This window comes from Schistocerca piceifrons, chromosome 7 (assembly GCF_021461385.2).
Source record: "Schistocerca piceifrons isolate TAMUIC-IGC-003096 chromosome 7, iqSchPice1.1, whole genome shotgun sequence".
Taxonomy (NCBI): domain Eukaryota; kingdom Metazoa; phylum Arthropoda; class Insecta; order Orthoptera; family Acrididae; genus Schistocerca; species Schistocerca piceifrons.
The window spans coordinates 525,028,737-525,047,152 of NC_060144.1; positions in this window are offsets into that span (position 1 = coordinate 525,028,737).

The following is an 18,416-nucleotide window of genomic DNA, read 5'->3' on the forward strand; positions in this document are numbered from 1 at the left end:
AGTTAGAAATTTAAATGAAAAGACATTTTTATGTAAAAAAAACTGTCACAATGATCACTCAACGTCTGAAGCTCTTCACGTCCGTTTATGAAACGTCCCCTTAGAAAAATTATACATGACTGTGCTGATAAACCTCTTACGTTATTTGCTTTTCAAACAGCTGAGCAAAACTGAACGTTCTCAGACATTTCTCACTTTACTTATTCTACCCACTGCAGTCACAATGGTATTGGTGAGTCATCAAAGGTGTAGCCCCACTGTAGTCCTTGTAGAGATGGCTAGCAGCCATCCGTTGCGACTGTGCAGGTGCACAATCACAATAGAAGAGTCTTGTGGACAATATAGCAAGTCCATGAACCACCACTTGTGCACTCTCAAAAAATTTTTTTTAAATGTCCTTTTGAACCAGCAATGCCGTTATCCAGTCCCTTGCTGAATTATTAACACACATTCAAACACTATCAGTCCCTACTTCTCACATATTGTCCATATACTATGACCAACAGAAACGTGTGCAGTGAAATGTAACTTACAAGTTACTTAATTTGATGAACTGGTGTCAATTACAATTTTATAACATAAGAATACAATAACAAAGGTACAAAATACATCATTAAAGAACATAACAATACAGATAACATTTGTAGTAATAGGGGCTTTACAAAAGAATAGAAATAAACATATAAATCAGTGTTACAGGAATTATGATATAAGTAAATACATAAAAATTCAGAATAACTTTTGAAACTTCAACTTCACACGTGAGCATTAAAACAAAACAGAATAAATAATGTCTAAACATGTTTACAAAGTAAATAACATATTATCAGAAAAATTCTACAACGTAACTCTCATCAGATAAACACATAAAGACAGGAAGAACACAAATACACAAGGGTACACAAAAACATAGTGGGATGACACAAGGAAAGGACAGGGTTTCTTTGACTGCAGTATTTTGCAAACAAAACTTTCTTTACTTCTCGGAGATCCCCCTTCGTTCTTCATTATTTCCAAAAAGTCCTATCTATACCTGCTTTCTGTACTTTTTTCGTATAACTTCTCAATGCATTTCTTCCAATTCATCGCAACTCATTCTCTTATATAGTCTACCCCTTCTTAAATCTACTGAGCTCAGATGCATAAACTAAGGGACGATGCAATGCAGCACAAAGCAATTAATACAAACAGCAATGACAAAAAAATGCAAATTGGCAAAGCAAGCAGCAATATATCTAAATTAGCAAAGCAAATGCAATATTATAACTAATATAAGGCAATGTGCAGCAAACAAGAAAAATAAATCAGTAGTAAAACTGGCTTAACAGAGTAATACAAAGTGAAATTTAGTAGCACTATGCCTGGAAAACAGCAGCAGCAAATGCAATAACTAGTATCTAAACATGACAAAGCTCAAGCAGAAAAAATAGTACACTAAAGACAACACTGCAGATAAGGAAAATGTCTATTCACATTTTAATGTCTATGTCATTAAAGTGGTGCACCACAACTTATTCTACCATAAAAATTACCAAGTGCTTAAAAAGAAAATTATATACGCAGTTACTGTTACTAGTCCCTCTTATTGTTCTTTCCTTTCCAAGTGCTCCTTTTTTTGAAGAATGTGGAAAATTATTATATTAATTAACAGATTTGTTGACAAAAGTGTTCACATTAGCAAAAGCATTTAATTTTATTTTATAAAACCAATGATGCAACACACCTGGAAAACAGATATCAAATAAAATAAGCAACTATGTAGAAAGTAAAGCATTTAAAATATCATTCAATAGTCATGAGGCATTTCATAAGTTAGTAGAAATTCTCTCATTCTCGTAGAAAGACACTTGTCATAATCAGGTGTGCAGTTGTACGAATATTTCCCATCAATTCATAAGCATTTCAGTAAGAATCAGAAAGTACGCGTAATCATATGTTTCCAAGTAATGTGCGTGTCGTATTTGCGATGGTTTCTACAAAGGAATGTCAATAGCGAGATTAATGGCCTCTTTTTTCTCCACCTAATGGCTGGTTCTCCAGGCGGCTGGCACAGCTGGCCGCTCACGGCGCATTGCGTCAAGGTCACTTGGCTTTCTTGCCGAAATATTTACGACAGCAGTTTGCGCTACAGTGACAGTCTCATATAAAAAATTTCACAGGTCGAGAATTTGCGTTACAAATGTGTAGAAACAAAGTCCTATAAATATAACAGTGTCCAAAAAATTTTCGACAGCATTGTAATACATTCACACATGTACACACATTTCATAATTCTTAAAGTACGATTCTTGCTTTCCAACACCCTTTTCCACAAATCAGAGTCCCTAACCACTACTCATTATTCCTTACCTTATTATACATATACATATTCGTCGACACTTCTTCAATATTTCATCATAAGAAATACGTAGCATAATCAGATTCCTCATATGTGGTAGCATCATCTTATTGATCATAAACATACCTCAACAGCACAAAACACATCGTCGTCATAATAATATCATAACATCTCAGTCAATTCTCAAAATAGTCGTAGCTTCCTGCAATAATTCCAAAACCTAAAAAAATTCTCTGCTCCTTTCAATAGTGTCATCTACCTCAAACCTACTTTAAAATCATGATCCTATAACAAATACATCATTCAGAGCTCTCGAAGTATTACATTGGTTCCGAAAAAATATGAACAGTTCACAAAGTACAGACAAAATACAATTTCATAAGTGTGAAGTTATCCAACTGTCTAATTACGTAAACATCGGTCACTGACGTAGAAAAAAAAATGTTTGTCTCTCTCAGTTAAATGATCAGATAGCTGTGTAATTCTGTGTTACAGAAATATTCTAATCTGTGCTCTAATGACCAGTTGGGAGGAAAACAATGAGAGAATTGATGAAGCCACGCTTGTGGATGAATAGTTAAATGATCAGATAGCTGTGTAATTCTGTGTTACAGAAATATTCTAATCTGTGCTCTAATGACCAGTTGGGAGGAAAACAATGAGAGAATTGATGAAGCCACGCTTGTGGATGAATTTCGTTGCCAGAATTCTATAATGTTTTGAATTTACATGTAGTAATGAACAGCTTATAGCCAAAATCATCGTGTCGGCGAGTCGCATGTCTGTCATTGTTACGTCGTTCCGGCGGTTCCATTTCAAAATTCGGTGCACCTTGCCAATTTCTTTTATAATTTCCGAAATGCTCTGTGTTATTATTTTGTGGGTGTTCCGTATTTCTATGTCCCTCTTCCCGCATTGGAGCGTTAGTGTCCTCTGAAATATGTAATTCTTGTACTACTTGTGCCAACTGATCTTGTAGTTCGCGGATTTCTCTTTTGTGTTGCGTATTAATTTGATTCTGATTTTGTTTGAATTTCTTAATTTGTTCATACTCTTCTGTGTCAGTGAAGGCCGGTCTTGTGTCACTCAGATCATCATCCACCTTCATAGATAAGTTAGTGAACTGATCCGAAAGTTCGGCTACTTTCTCCGATAGTGAACTTTTTTCCTCAGTGTGTTTTTCTGAACCAAGTTTCTGAGTGTCCATTTGTGTTGAAATCGTATCTACTGTGTCCTTTAAGTTTTCCTGAGTTTTTGCAAGTTGCGTAACCGAATCGGTAGATGCAACTGAGTCAATTTTAGCTTGCAAGGTGTCGCGATTTTCATGAATAATAGTTTGCAGTTCCTTTATGGCGGCTTCGTGATTCTGTAATGCATTTTCATGACGCGAAAGAACAGGTTGGAAATGCTCACAAATTTGTTTTTTTTACGTCATTACAGACTTTTTGACATTTCGATTCGATTTTATGTAACTCAGTAGTTAAATCTTCACGTGTTTGTTCAAGTGTGGTGTCTAACTTTTGAAGTTTTGTTCCATTGCGTCTAACTGTTGCTGTGTTTGTCTCTGGTGTTCTTCCATTGTGTCTAACTTTTGAAGATTTTGTTCCGTTGTGTATTAGTGTCTGGAATGTGTTCCTCTATGCTTTTCGGCAGTGCATTTGCACCGGCAACATTCACATTTTGACGAGCAGAAAATGTGTCTTGACTTATCTGAGAAAACGGTGAAGACGCAAAACCTTAATCTACAGGATTTGCATTTCCAGAGTGTTAATGCATAAAGTACGGGATATGTCTGCCAAATATGAGTATAAATCGCAATATGTAATGCTTAACTGCTATGCATAACACCATGAGTTTCACCTAAACTACTATTGCGTCTATCAAATAAATGATACAGGGCAGAGATACACTTTCAAGTTAATTTAATATCTAAGTAGACCTTATTATGTAACTGACCTAAATGACTTTAAAAAAATACGCAGTAATGATCAATTCATTATTCTAATAAAGCATCAACGTGAGTTTTGTGCAGAATATTATTATTTTTCTCGTCATGAAAGAAAGTTGTGCTAGATTAGGTAATATTTCCTGAATAACTAGAAAAAAGACACTTCATGTTATGTTGATATGTTTAATGGGTAACATCAAACTTATCAACTCATTTAAAGAACTTGAAACTTATATACTGTTAAAGAAAAGACTGCTTTGATATAAGATAAAATTACAAATTATAGCGGCATATGTTGTTAGTTTTTATGTTTCGAAACAGATTTTAAAATTTTGGCGTAACTCGTTAAGCGCGATTTGTAAACTATGGTGTTTTGATTTATTTATGTATAAACTGTGTGGAATGAGCTAACGTTCATCTACGATTCGGCATATAAAATAACTTTATACAAAAAAGATTGTATTGTAAATTAAGCCGGTATTAAAATTAAACTAAAAGTTACTTAGTAGAACAAAAACCTGTCCAAAATTGCAAATACTTACTTTTATTCTCTCGATAATAAGGTTGGGGGCAAGACCTATTTTCATATCATCATAACATAGTCAAAAATGTTCATTGTACGTTTTTGACATCTTCGGAAATGCCATTCTCGACCATGTTATTATGATATGAAAATTGGTCTCTGCGCGAAACTAATCATCAAGTGAATAAAAAGTAGGAATTTCGCACTTTGGGCTGGTTTTTGTTCTACCGATTAACAGAAGTTGCTGACCCAAGCTAATCCAGCATGCTGGAAGTTCGTAAAAGTTATTTGTTAAAATGTGAAAATGAATGACTTCTTGATCTTGTACCTTCAGAAAACTATGTTATATACATTGCGTGTCTGAACATTTTCTTGCCAGAAAAAATGTCAAGGGACCTGGAAATTAATATTTGTGGTCCACCTGATTCATCAGAACGTTTTAAAAGTTGGACCATAGTATCATGCAATTTGTATTCATTTCGTTGTATTACAGTTCTTGAATATTTTAAATATGTTCCGACCAATGAAATGAGAAAATAGTAATTATAATCCGTCCAAAGAACCCAGCCCTATAATGTGTTTGTTGTAGATTTGAACCCAAGAAATTGAAGATACCATATAACGAATGTCGACAACAGCAACGATTTGCTTCTATCAACAATAGAGATAAGTAAAATTTATTTTCACTTTTAGATCTGATAAAATTTTATGACAAGTGTAAGAAATTGGTTCACGTCACGGAATCATGCACACCGTTAACTTAATATTTTTAGCTGAGATACATCTGGTAAGTTAAGGCCTTTCATGAGCAATTGGACTACTCATAGCTGAGGTCATTTAAAAGGAAAAAAGGGGGAAATCATAGTTTTATGTTCAGTTACCTGTGTAGATCTGAAAAAAATGAGTTCATCATAATAGTGTAAACTGAGTCGCTCCACAACATTTCGATTAAAAAGTCGTTCAAATGATACATGAAACATTAACTAGCTAATTAACTGATCGTTAGGGACCACGACACGCGAATGAATCAACGAAACATGGTAGAACTCCCTTGGGAAATATATATCCTTTAACATAGAAACAATCATAAGACATTTTGGTGTAAAGTAAAACATAGGTCATACACACAAATGGTGAATCACAGGGGACTTGATTTGATATTTCCTGAAGTCTGTGCCGTTAATTACTATAGTTTTCTTGTTTGGTTTCCTGCACAATAGTGTCTTTTGTGGACGCTTCTCGTTTGTTAGATGATGATATTTAGCAATAAACAAATAGTAACGGAAAAAAGGATTTTTGTTTTGCTTTTCTTCCTTCAGTTGTGGTACCAATAATTCCATTTACATGAATGTCGGTGCAGTTCGTAGTTTAATATTGAATTTTTCTAACAGTGTCACATTCCTAAGACAAGCCGCAGTGGTTACAACAAATGAAGTTTTACTCTGGCACAGGGAGACAGACGTTGTGTGCAGTTTAAGAAAAAAACATCCCCCCCCCTCCCCCTATGGGTTGAAAACAACAGTGCAACCTTGACACGCATTCCACTGTTGCAAGCGGCACACACATCCATTGAGTTTTCTTGCGACGCCAGTTCGTTGCCGGTCGTGGTGGAGTTCTCGGCAAAACACGTACAGCTGCTTTCAAGGAATGTACACGTAATCAAGCAATTAGCGAAACGCGGCCGGAGCCTCGCACACCGCTGGCTGCCGTGCTGTCTGCACGTCAGGTTCCCAGAGTAACGTCTCTCTCACTGCCGCGATCACTCCATTACTGGACTGCTGTCTCGTACTTTCCTCGGAACAAGAAGGGCTTGGATAGGCGTAGTGATGGCCACAGACCACGGTATTCTACGCGAGATAACATCGTTCTGGCATACACCTTATGTTTCAATATTTGTAATTCTGATGCTGAACCCATTCTTCACCTTAAGTAACAAATTTACAATCAATCCTGAGGTCATTCTTTCATTTTTATACAGGTAATATGACCTTTCATTTTTCGGACTTACAAAACAAAAACAGAAACAAGACTGCAGTTAAAAGAGTCAAAGGGCAGGTAAGCGAAACAATAATTGAGAAGAGAATGGGACAGGGCTGCAGTCCAGTTGTAGTTTGAGCAAGCAATAGGGAGAAACAAGAAAAAAATTAGATAGAGAATTAAAGTTCAGGGGAAAGAAACAAAAACTTAAGAGGTTTGCTAATGACATCGTTATTCTAGCTGAGTTGGCTAAGTATCTCGAATAGTAGCTGAAGAGAATGGATAGTGTCTGGAGAATACGTTATAAGACGAACATAAAGAAAAGTAAAGAAGAGTAGTTGAATGCGGTTAAACGAAATCTGGAAATACTGATGGGATTACATTAGGAAATGAGACACTAAAAGTAATAAACGAGTTCTTTTATTTGGCAGCAAAATAACTGATGATGGTCGAAGTAGAGAGAATACAAAATGCAGACTGGCAGTAACGAGAAGAAAGGTGAATAGTATTGAATGTAAACTGGTTAGGGAATCTTTTCTGAAGATATTTATCTGGAGTGTAGCCTTGTACAGAAGTGAAACTTGGATGATGAACAGTTCAGACAAGAAGAGAATATAAGCTTTTGAAATATGGTGATACAGAAGAGTGCAGAAGATTACGTGGGTAGATCTGATCAACACTGAATAGGTGTTGAATCGAACTGGGGAGAAAAAAAAAATATACTGCACAAGTTGACTACAAGAAGGGAGTAGTTGATAGGGACACATCATGAAGCAGCAAAGAGTCGTCAACTTGGTAGTCGATATATTTGGAGAGAAGCGGAGTGGGGAGTAAAACTGTAGAAAGGGACCAATGCTTCACTATAATAAGCAGGTTCAATTGTGAGTAGGGTACAAAATTTATACACAGGTCAAGAGTGTTGCAAAGGGTAGGACAGCGCGGTGAGCTGCATCAACCGGATTTCGTATCCAAGACCAACGGTGACAACAGCAACATACAAACACAGGTAACACGCCTTCGATAATTTAGAGAGAATAAAACTCTGTGAATGTAAGAAACAAAAGGGATATCCAGGCCACTTAATAAAAACACAAAACAGTTTGAATATAAACGCAATATGTGTTTAAGTAATCATTCTCCATGCGCTCCATACGTGAATCGACCAAATAACTGGTACAGAGGGACGTGCCCTCTGCCATGCTCTTCACAGTGGTTTACCGAGTAGAGATGTAGAAATTTGCTGCGGAATATTTGGCCATATTCTAACTTTGAATGCCATGAATTTTCCTTGAGACAGAAAAGCTTTGGTCCACAAATTTGCACAGTACCTGCGGAATACAACTTGGCTTTTTGTTACATTGTTTGGTGACGAGGAGCAATAGGGTGGTCCCATATTCCTAGGTTTCCGGCAATCGTTTGACGTCGTGTCCTACTTCCGACTGTTAACAAAGCTCCGAGCGTCCGGAACAGGCTCTCAGATATACGAGTGGTGTGAAGACATTTGGAGCAATAGATGCAAGTTCGTTGTACTCCACGGCGAATGTTCATCGATGACAAAAGATATCGTCAGGAGAGTCCCAGAGAAACGTGACTACAATTGTCTTGCTCTGCACATGTATAAACGAACTTACGGATAGGGTGAGCAGCAATCTACGTGCGTTACCCATTAGTGTACGGAATAAGTGTAGTCGTTGAGTGACTGTAGGTGTGTGTAGGGTCACCGAGATACGACTTTTGTTTGGTTTGATGACGGGCAGCTTTCTCTAAATGTAAAAACGTTGCTGCGGTCGCAGGTTCGAATCCTGCCTCGGGCATGAATGTGTGTTACGTCCTTAGGTTAGTTAGGTTTAAGTAGCTCTAACTCTAGGGGACTGATGACCGGCCGGTCGGTGTGGCCCAGAGGTTCTAGGCGCTTCAGTCTGGAACCGCGCGACCGCTACGGTCGCAGGTTCGAATCCTGCCTCGGGTATGGATGTATGTGATGTCCTTAGGTTAGTTAGGTTTAAGTAGTTCTATAAGTTCTAGGAGATTGATGACCTCAGATGTTAAGCCCCATAGTGCTCAGAGCCATTTGAACCATTTTGACTGATGACATCAGATGTTAAGTGCCATAGAGCGTAGAGCCATTCGAACCATTTTTTTTTTGTAAAAAACGTGTAAATTTAATGCAGACAAGTAGGAAAAAGAATCCTGTAATATTTGAATGTGGTATTATTCGTTTGCTGCTTGATACAATCACGTCGATTAAACACCTATGGGTAACGCAAAGCGACATTTAATGCAACAATCACGTGAGATCTATTTTAGCGAAGGCGAATGATTTAGATTCACTGGGAGAATTCTAGCAAAGTACAGCTTACCTATAAAGGACGCCTCGTACAGAACACTACTGCGACCCACTATTGAGTAGTGCTCTATTGTTTGGGATTCCCGGCAGGTCGGTTAAAGAAAGACATCGAAGAAATTCAGAGGGCATGCTGCTAGATTTGTTGCTGATCATCACGCTTGTGTTTTGTGAATGCTGCATGAAGTCAGATTGAAATCACTGGAGGGAAATACTGTTGAGTGAGTTTAAAGGAACAGCATTTGTGACAGAATGCAGAACGACCCTACCACCACCAACATAGATCTCGCGTAGACCGCGAAGACAAAATGTCATTAATCACAGTGTTGAGAATGGCTGTGATGTGCGGTCTGAGCGGGGTACGGTCGAGTGAGGGGTGCCGCAGGGATTAGTGTTGTGGCCACTCCTGTTCCTTATTTATACAAATGATAGGTCCTCAAGTATTACGGATCACTCTAAAATATTTCTGTTTGCTGATGACACTAGCTTGGTAGTAAAGGATGTTGTGTGCAACATTGGCTCAGTTTCAAATAGTGAAGTTCATGACATAACTTCATGGCTTGTGGAAAACAAGCTAACGCTAAATCACAGAAAGACTCAGTTCTTACAGTTTCTAGCACACAATTCTAGAAAATACAGAATGGGTATATGATTAGTGAAACTGAACAGTTCAAATTTCTTGGTGTTCAGGTAGATAATAAACTGTCGTGGAAAGCCCACGTTCAGGATCTGCCTCAAAAACTTAATGCTGCCATTTTTACTAATCGAACGGTATCTGAAGTGAGTGATCCCTCAACACGAAAATTAGTCTACTTTGCTTATTTTCATTCGCTTATGTCGTATGGTATTATATTTTGGGGTAACTCTTCCCATTCTAAAAGGATATTTGTGGCTCAGAAACGGACGGTTCGGGCAATAAGTGGTGTGAGTTTGCGAGCCTCTTGTCGACTCCTGTTCACGAGTCTGGGTATTTTGACTTTGGCTTCTCAATATATACGTTCCTTACTATCATTTCTTGTTAACAATATTAGCTTATTCCCAAGAATTAGCAGCTTACACTCAGTTAATACTCGGCAGAAATGCAACCTGCTTTTGGATCGGACTCCCCTAACTCTTGTCCAGAGCCTCGCGGAGTGGCCGCGTGGTTAGAGGCGCCGTGTGATGGATTGCGCGCCCCCTCCCGCCGGAGCTTCGAGTCCTCCCTTGGGGATGGGTGTGAGTGTTGTCCTTAGCGTTGAGTTAGTTTAAGTAGTGTATAAGTCTAGGGACCGATGACCTCAGCAGTTTAGTCCCTTAGGAATTCACAAACTTTGAACTACGAACTTCTTGTCCAGAAAGGAGTGCAGTATGTTTCTGCACCCATTTTCAATAAGAAACCAGTAGAATTAAAAATCTTAGCAGTAATCCACGCATTTTCTAATCGAAACTGTAGAGTTTCCTCATGGGTCACTCCTACTATATTGTTGAGGAGTTCCTTGAAAAATTAATCTGATTCTTGTAGTATTGTTGATTGTCTTTACTTAAACGTATGGCTTGACATTTTTGGGTTCATAAACATTTTATTTTTATCTGTTTTAATTTCACGTACATTACATGACCTTGCACATTTGCCTCTTAATTTGGTACTACGGAACTTGACGTTAAATAAATAAATAAATAAATGAATAAAAGGACGAGAGAAATCTTGGCTAGTACGTGAAAGCGGACTGCGCACGCCATAGTCTGGCTTTGTTTCTGTTTGGCCTGCAGCACGGGAAATGGGGGCACTCATAATGTTTGTCAGCAGTGTGGAGACCGTGGAGGCAGCGACGAGTAGTAAGGACGTGAGGCTTGCAGTCGAGTTGAAGATATTAAAATGGTTGTAGCACTGGTAGTTAGCAAGGCAGAGATGAAACGACGTCGCAAGTGATTTATGCAGAAAGTATCTTACGTCGAATTTTTCATACAACTGGAAAAATGATCGCTAGCTACGGCCTTATGTGTATGAAATGTAGAATTATAATTTCAACAATGTGTATGTGATAGCTAGAGGTCGTAGTGACTGATATGTGAAAATGAATTTCGAGAGATTCTTGAAACCTGTACTATTATTATTGAAAACCTTTCCAGTCAATTACAGTACACCTTAATAATAATGATTGTAACCGGGCACGCGCTCAAGGCCTTGAAAAAAAAAACGAATATTACCAGTGGATGTAAGCTCTACTACAAATTAAACAGTCCGATTACGGAAAATTAATCAAACTGCGATAAAAATTTACTTGTAGGAGGCTTACATACGAAAGGATGTGGACAGCTATTCTTGTTGTTCGTCCCTCGTACCATTTGAAAGTGGATTCGAGCAGCTGTACAAGGTAATCTGACACATGCACCCTATGGTGTACCCTATCCGATCAAAAGTATCCGGACATCAGTAAGTGATGCGGAATTAACCACTAAATTCCAGAAGTGACGGACCCACCATTATAAAAGGCGGCGGGGTGTGTTGTCAGTGGAGACTTTGTGACAGCAGTATGGTTCAGTCAGCAGAGCTCAATGTGTTCTAAAGTGGAGTAGCCATTGGATATCGCCTGAGTAATGTATCAGGGACATTTCAAACCTTCTACTGCTGCCCAAGTCTACTACTGCGACTGAAGCTGAAACGTGAGGACACAACCAGCTACGCCAAGACAAGGTGGATAAGGTGTACTGACGGGCAGCGACCGCTGAGCATTGCGGAGGTTGTTGGTAAAAAATCACATGAAACCAGTGGAAGGAGTCATTAGTCAGATTCACAGTGCTGCCAGCAGTCGAGCTAGCATCACGGCGGTGTGTGTGGAGTTAAAAGTAGTGGGTCACAATGGTCGGGCAGCTCCCGGTAAGGGATACATCTCTGTACTCAATGGTAAGCGACGTTTCAGGTTGTGTAGAGAGCGACACTACTGGTCAGTGGATGAGGGGGGGACCAGTGATCTGGAGTGATGAATCACGCTACACCCTGCGGCAATCCAATGAAGGGATCGGAGTTCGTCGAATGGCTGGAGAACTTGACGTTCCAGCTTGTGTAATGCCAGTAGAGAAGAATGGAGGAGGTGTTGATACCATGTGGCAATGTTTGTCGTGGCTAGAGCGCGGTCTCCTTATTGTTGATAAGAACACACTACATGTGGAAGAATATAAACACATTCTACAGCGCAATGTACTGTGTATAGTAGGGAGCCATTTAGGGAACGATAGTTGTATCACCTTGACAATACACCTGTCATAAAGCAGTATCTGTGGTGGAATGGTATGTCTACGATTACATACCAGGCGCAGAATTTTCTGCCCAGAACTCCGATCTGAACTCAATGAAACATCTGCTGGATGAGCTGCAACGTCCACTTCAATCCACACTCTAACCTCCGATAGCACCTCCTCTGATTTCCGTTTCTCAGGAAGAATGTGCTACTGCTTTTCCACAGAGAATGAGACATCTCACTGAAAGTGTACTCAGAACAATTCAAACGGAAAACTTTGGAAACACTCCATATTACGAGGGGAGTTCAATAAGTAGTGCTACACTTGTTGTTTCTCAAAGTAGGTTGATTTTACTTAGGATTATAACACACCATATTAATCTCCACTCTTTTGGCTACAAATCCTTATTTTTCAGAGTAATCACCTTTCAATGTGATGGCCTTACGTCACCTTACTCAGAGGGTCTGTATGCCCGCATGGTACCACTCTACGGGTCGACGTCGGAGCCAACGTCTTGGAGCATCAATAACCTCTCCATCGTCCACATACTGCCTCCCCCGAAAGGGAAGCGCAACAACCTTTCGAACTGAGCGTTGTACAATGAGGGGGGACATCAAACAGAGTAACCGCTTGAGACTTCACTTGCTGAGGCTGCCTTGATTTAAAAAAATAATAATAATAAACGACAATTACCATGATGTAATCCTTTGTAAGTGGCGTCAATAAGTTTTCTAGTTGCATGACCTTAAGAAGTTACTTCAAGTTTTACATAGTTTTATGATAATCCTATGTGACATGTAGCGCGATGATGCCCTAACGATGATTTCCATACCATAAACCAGTAATGGACATAGCTGATACTTCTCTCAGCATAATGTACAGTTTGACAACTACATAAATACTTACAAAATAATTCCTTTATGCAGCTAATAGCAATACGCCAACCGACATCCGTTAAAATAACTACCAATACATCGTCACTCACTAAATATCGTTAATTCAATCATATTAAATATAAAGGCAAAATGTTCGTATTTTTGGCAGATGTCTCTATACACAGTGTAGGCTCCCAACAGCTTTTGCACTTTGACGATGGATTCCCTCCAAAGTGTGTATCTATCCTATCGTTGCCTAAGCGACGGACAGCAGCGTCGCAAAGGGGGGGAGCCATATTGCGCCGCTGCCATGACAACAGCGTCCATTGAGCCTGGACTAGGCAACAGATAACATCCTAGTTGAGAGGGCAGCCATGTTGGGCTGCTACCATGTGAACGGCGTCCATAATACCTGGACTAGAGGGCTCTGTATGTAGGATTACAAATAGGCACACTTAAAATTGTTACATTATTAAGTAGTAGAAAAATGATATAAATAAGCACAAAGTAAATACAATACAGACAGGAAATTGTTATTCTTCGCCCATAGTATATTACGAGTGGAGATAAGTAAGTTACTAGCGTTCTTTTATAAGTCTAACAGTGTCATTTAAAATGAACATGGTATTTTTACACTGTAATATTAACACAAAATGTACTTATACTTCAATTTTTAATGCCTAGACGTCTACCATTGGTCACCGCTGGAGGCGTTGCTCACGCTGACGTGCTCAGAGCTTGCTATATAAACCCAGACATAGGGTACATTCCTTACAGTTTCCTGCCACACCTTGGTAGACGTGACGCCACCACCAATCAGCAATGGACCAATGGGTAAAACATTATATTTACGTAATCCACTCTTTTAAGATAGTTATCATTACTCTTGTTTAAGATATATATTGTAATTTCAGAGTATGTTCGCTCTGAAGATGGCCCCTGCGATGGGCTGAAACCGGTCGGCACTAAATAAATATAAAACGCGATTAAGACTGTTTTCTTAATACTTAGTTAATTTATATTAATCGCTGTTAATCCAAAACCATGTTGTCCAAAAATCTTTGAACATTTTCTTAGCAGAAGGGGTGCTGTGGCGCCACTCCATGGATTGCAGTTTTGTTTCTGGATCGAAGTCACCTGTGACGATATTTGACATAAATTGTCACTGTCAGCAGTTACGCACACATGGTCCTTCGCCGCTCTTTATGCTCTTCTGTCATGCTGCGAGGAATCAAGCGGGCACACACTTTCGAGTACCCCAACTGGCGGGCGAGTATGTCAGCACTACGAATGCAGACGTCCACTCGAGCACCTCGAATGAGAGTGTCCGCACGTCCGAACATTGCAGAAGTCACAGCTGTATGTGGCAGGCTGGCACGCCGGGTATCGGACAGATTTGTGCGACCTTGTTGCGATGTTGACAGGTACCTCACCCGACGACTCACCGTGCTTTTGGTGACTGTCACATCTCCGCAGACATTCTGCAAGCGGCTATGAATATCTGCAGTGCTCTTGTTGTTATCCAAGATAAACACAGTGACAGGTTAAAAGCGGTGGCTCATTTTATTTTACGGGTTATTATTCCTTGCTGTAGGTGCTGTGATTGTTTTCTCTGAACCAGCAAGGTAAAACAGAGGCCACTACTTCCACCGCATCAAGTGGATTTAATGCTCACGTGCTCACACTGAGCCGTGAACACTTCCCAGTTTATCAATGGGGTGTAATTGAACATGATTACTACTTTTATCGGGGCCATGTGTGCAATGGTCGTTCAAGACGCGCGGTATTGTATCTTTACACCATAGTTAATGGCGCGAGACCTGCACGACCTTATAGCAACCGTTATAGTTCTGGATTATTCTGTTACACTTGGGGTGAGTTCACGTAATGAAAGACAGAGTATGTAAGATTAACAGACTCATTTATTAAACAGTTGGGAATCGAACAATAATACAACCAAATGGCGGTGTGGGGAAGAAAGATTCGAGTTCAGCAGCCTGCCCCAACGTACACGATAGCAGGAGGTAAGGAATTTTAGTAACGATCGCCGTTTTATCAAATAGAATCCCATTTAGTAAAGGAAGGGGTTGCAGGCGTGCAACGACCACCACCATGAAACTGCTAAAGACCAAGAAAGATGCTACTGCGCGTGAATCGCGAGGTAGCCTTCCGTACTGAAGGAATAAAACCCGCAAGACGCGAGACTATTCGGAATGACCCATAAGGTACCCTCTGCGGCGCAGGGCGCGAATCTGCAGTGCACGTCGGCGCTCATGCTTACCGAACTTCATCTCCTGGAAGCGGCACGTCCGGTCTCCGGCACGGTCACACTAGAACAGCCTACTGCCCCTTTGTCCACCACACATCGGCGGAGGGCGGTTGGCGCCCGCCCTCGAGAAACTGGCGCGCACCTGAACCGGCCAATCATAGGGCCGGAATTTGTCAGGGAGGCGACCTCGCGACTTTAAAATTGAAGAGAAATAGCGTTTACAAGGTTGGTAAGGTTCAAATGGTTCAAATGGCTCTGAGCACTATGGGACTTAACTACTAAGGTCATCAGTCCCCTAGAACTTAGAACTAATTAAACCTAACTAACCTAAGGACATCACACACATCCATGCCCGAGGCAGGATTCGAACCTGCGAACGTAGCGGTCGCGCGGTTCCAGACTGTAGCGCGTAGAACGGCTCGGCCACTTCGGCCGGCGGTTGGTGAGGCAGGTTGAGGAACTGAGAACAGGAGAAACTACGGCCACTATTGAATGTTCAAACGACACCACGTGCTACCCTGGCGATCGGAAAAGGGATGGGAAACGGGAAGCCATCATGGCTGCTAGGAAGACTGCTGCCCTCGCCCACCAATAAACAAAATTTCTAGCGCCAAGCTCCTCTCACAGATCAGTGTGAGACAAGCTGTAAAAATCGTCAAATAAATCAGGCAACCCATGGAAATCATTAATATTGCCTGAATTATTATTTTACCGAATACCAGAATGCTGGGGTTAGAAATATGAAATACGAGCACTAAATGGTGAATGAAGTGCACGTCTTTACAAGGTTTCTGCTTGCAAAGCACCTCCGTTGGAGACGCTGCGTATTATCCACCGCCTACCAGAACTCCATAAAACCGTAGGGCCTGAAGCAGGAATATTCCACGATCGACCACAACGAATTCCGCATTGTTTCAACCGAAATTGGCAGACAAAAAAAATGTGTTGCTTTAGTTATTGAACAGCTCTCTTAATATCCACTAATAGCTGACCGGACACTTTTGATCGGATAGTGCAAATACAAGGTGAAAGGATATCAATGATACGATTCGCTGATGACATTGCTATCCTGAGTGAAAGTGAAGAAGAATTAAATGATCTGCTGAACGGAATGAACAGTCTAATGAGTACACAGTATGGTTTGAGAGTAAATCGGAGAAAGACGAAGGTATTGAGAAGTAGTAGAAATGAGAACAGCGAGAAACTTAACATCAGGGTTGATGGTCACGAAGTCAGTGAAGTTAAGGAATTCTGCTACCTAGGCAGTAAAATAACCAATGACGGACGGAGCAAGGAGGACATCAAAAGCAGACTCGCTATGGCAAAAAAGGCATTTCTGGCCAAGAGAAGTCTACTAATATCAAATACCGGCCTTAATTTGAGGAAGAAATTTCTGAGGATGTACGTCTGGAGTACAGCATTGTATGGTAGTGAAACATGGACTGTGGGAAAACCGGAACAGAAGAGGATCGAAGCATTTGAGATGTGGAGCTATAGACGAATGTTGAAAATTAGGTGGACTGATAAGGTAAGGAATGAGGAGGTTCTACGCAGAATCGGAGAGGAAAGGAATATATGGAAAACACTGATAAGGAGAAGGGACAGGATGATAGGACATCTGCTAAGACACGAGGGAATGACTTCCATGGTACTAGAGGGAGCTGTAGAGGGCAAAAACTGTAGATTAAGACAGAGATTGGAATACGTCAAGCAAATAATTGAGGACGTAGGTGGCAAGTGCTACTCTGAGATGAAGAGGTTAGCACAGGAAAGGAATTCGTGGCGGGCCGCATCAAACCAGTCAGTAGACTGATGACCAAAAAACAAAAGGGCATGTAAATGAAAATGTATAGAGAGGGCATTCCTGCGGAGCCGGCCGCTGTGGGGGCCGGCAGGCGACAGCGCAAAGTGGCAGGACGACTCGCGGCCTCCGTCTGCAGCGCCGGGCGCGGGGGCAACGACCCGGCGGGGCCGCGGGCAGTCGGACCCCGTATATCCTGCGGCGCTGGCTGGCGCGGCCGCTAACGACTTATTATTAATTTGTGCGCCGCGGCTAACGAGCCACGGCCGGGCACACTCGGCACGTATCTGGCGGGCCATCGCGCTGCGCGGCGCAGCTTCCGCGTCGCTCCGCGCTGCCGGGACACCTGCCGGCGACCCGAGGTCCCACTGTGCAGCGACGGACGGCTCGTACGGCGCCGCGATGGATCGGCCCCACCGGGCATACTCTCTCCCTGCCGGCTTACCGCCGCGCAGTCTGCTCGCGTTCTTCTCGGTCTCTACGGCCGCTGATTTCCCGACGTTGCGCTAGCACGAGTGGGTGCCGTTCTCAAAACGATTCTCGTCTACGGTGTAGGTAAATTCGTTTAGTACTGTAACGTTCGTACGTATTGTTATCTTCGTACTAACATTTGGAGGCCTCAGCTGTAGACAATGAGAAGGGACAAGTTGATTGTTTTCACAAGCTGCCCAGTGAAGTACACTACTGGCCATTAAAATTGCTACACCACGAAAATGACGTGCTACAGACGCGAAATTTAACCGACAGGTAGAAGATACTGTGATAGGCAAATGATTAGCTTTTCAGAGCATTCACACAAGGTTGGCGCCGGTGGCGACACCTACAAAAAGGGTTCAAATGCGTGTAAAATCTTATGGGACTTAACTGCTAAGGCCATCAGTCGCTAAGCTTACACACTACATAACCTAAATTATCCTAAGGAGAAACACACACACCCATGCCCGAGGGAGGACTCGAACCTTCGCCAGGATCAGTCGCACAGTGCGACACGTACAACGTGCTGACATGAGGAAAGTTTACAACCGATTTCTCATACACAAACAGCAGTTGACCGGCGTTGCCTGGTGAAACGATGTTGTGACGCCTCAGACTTTGATAAAGGTCGGATTATAGCCTATTGCG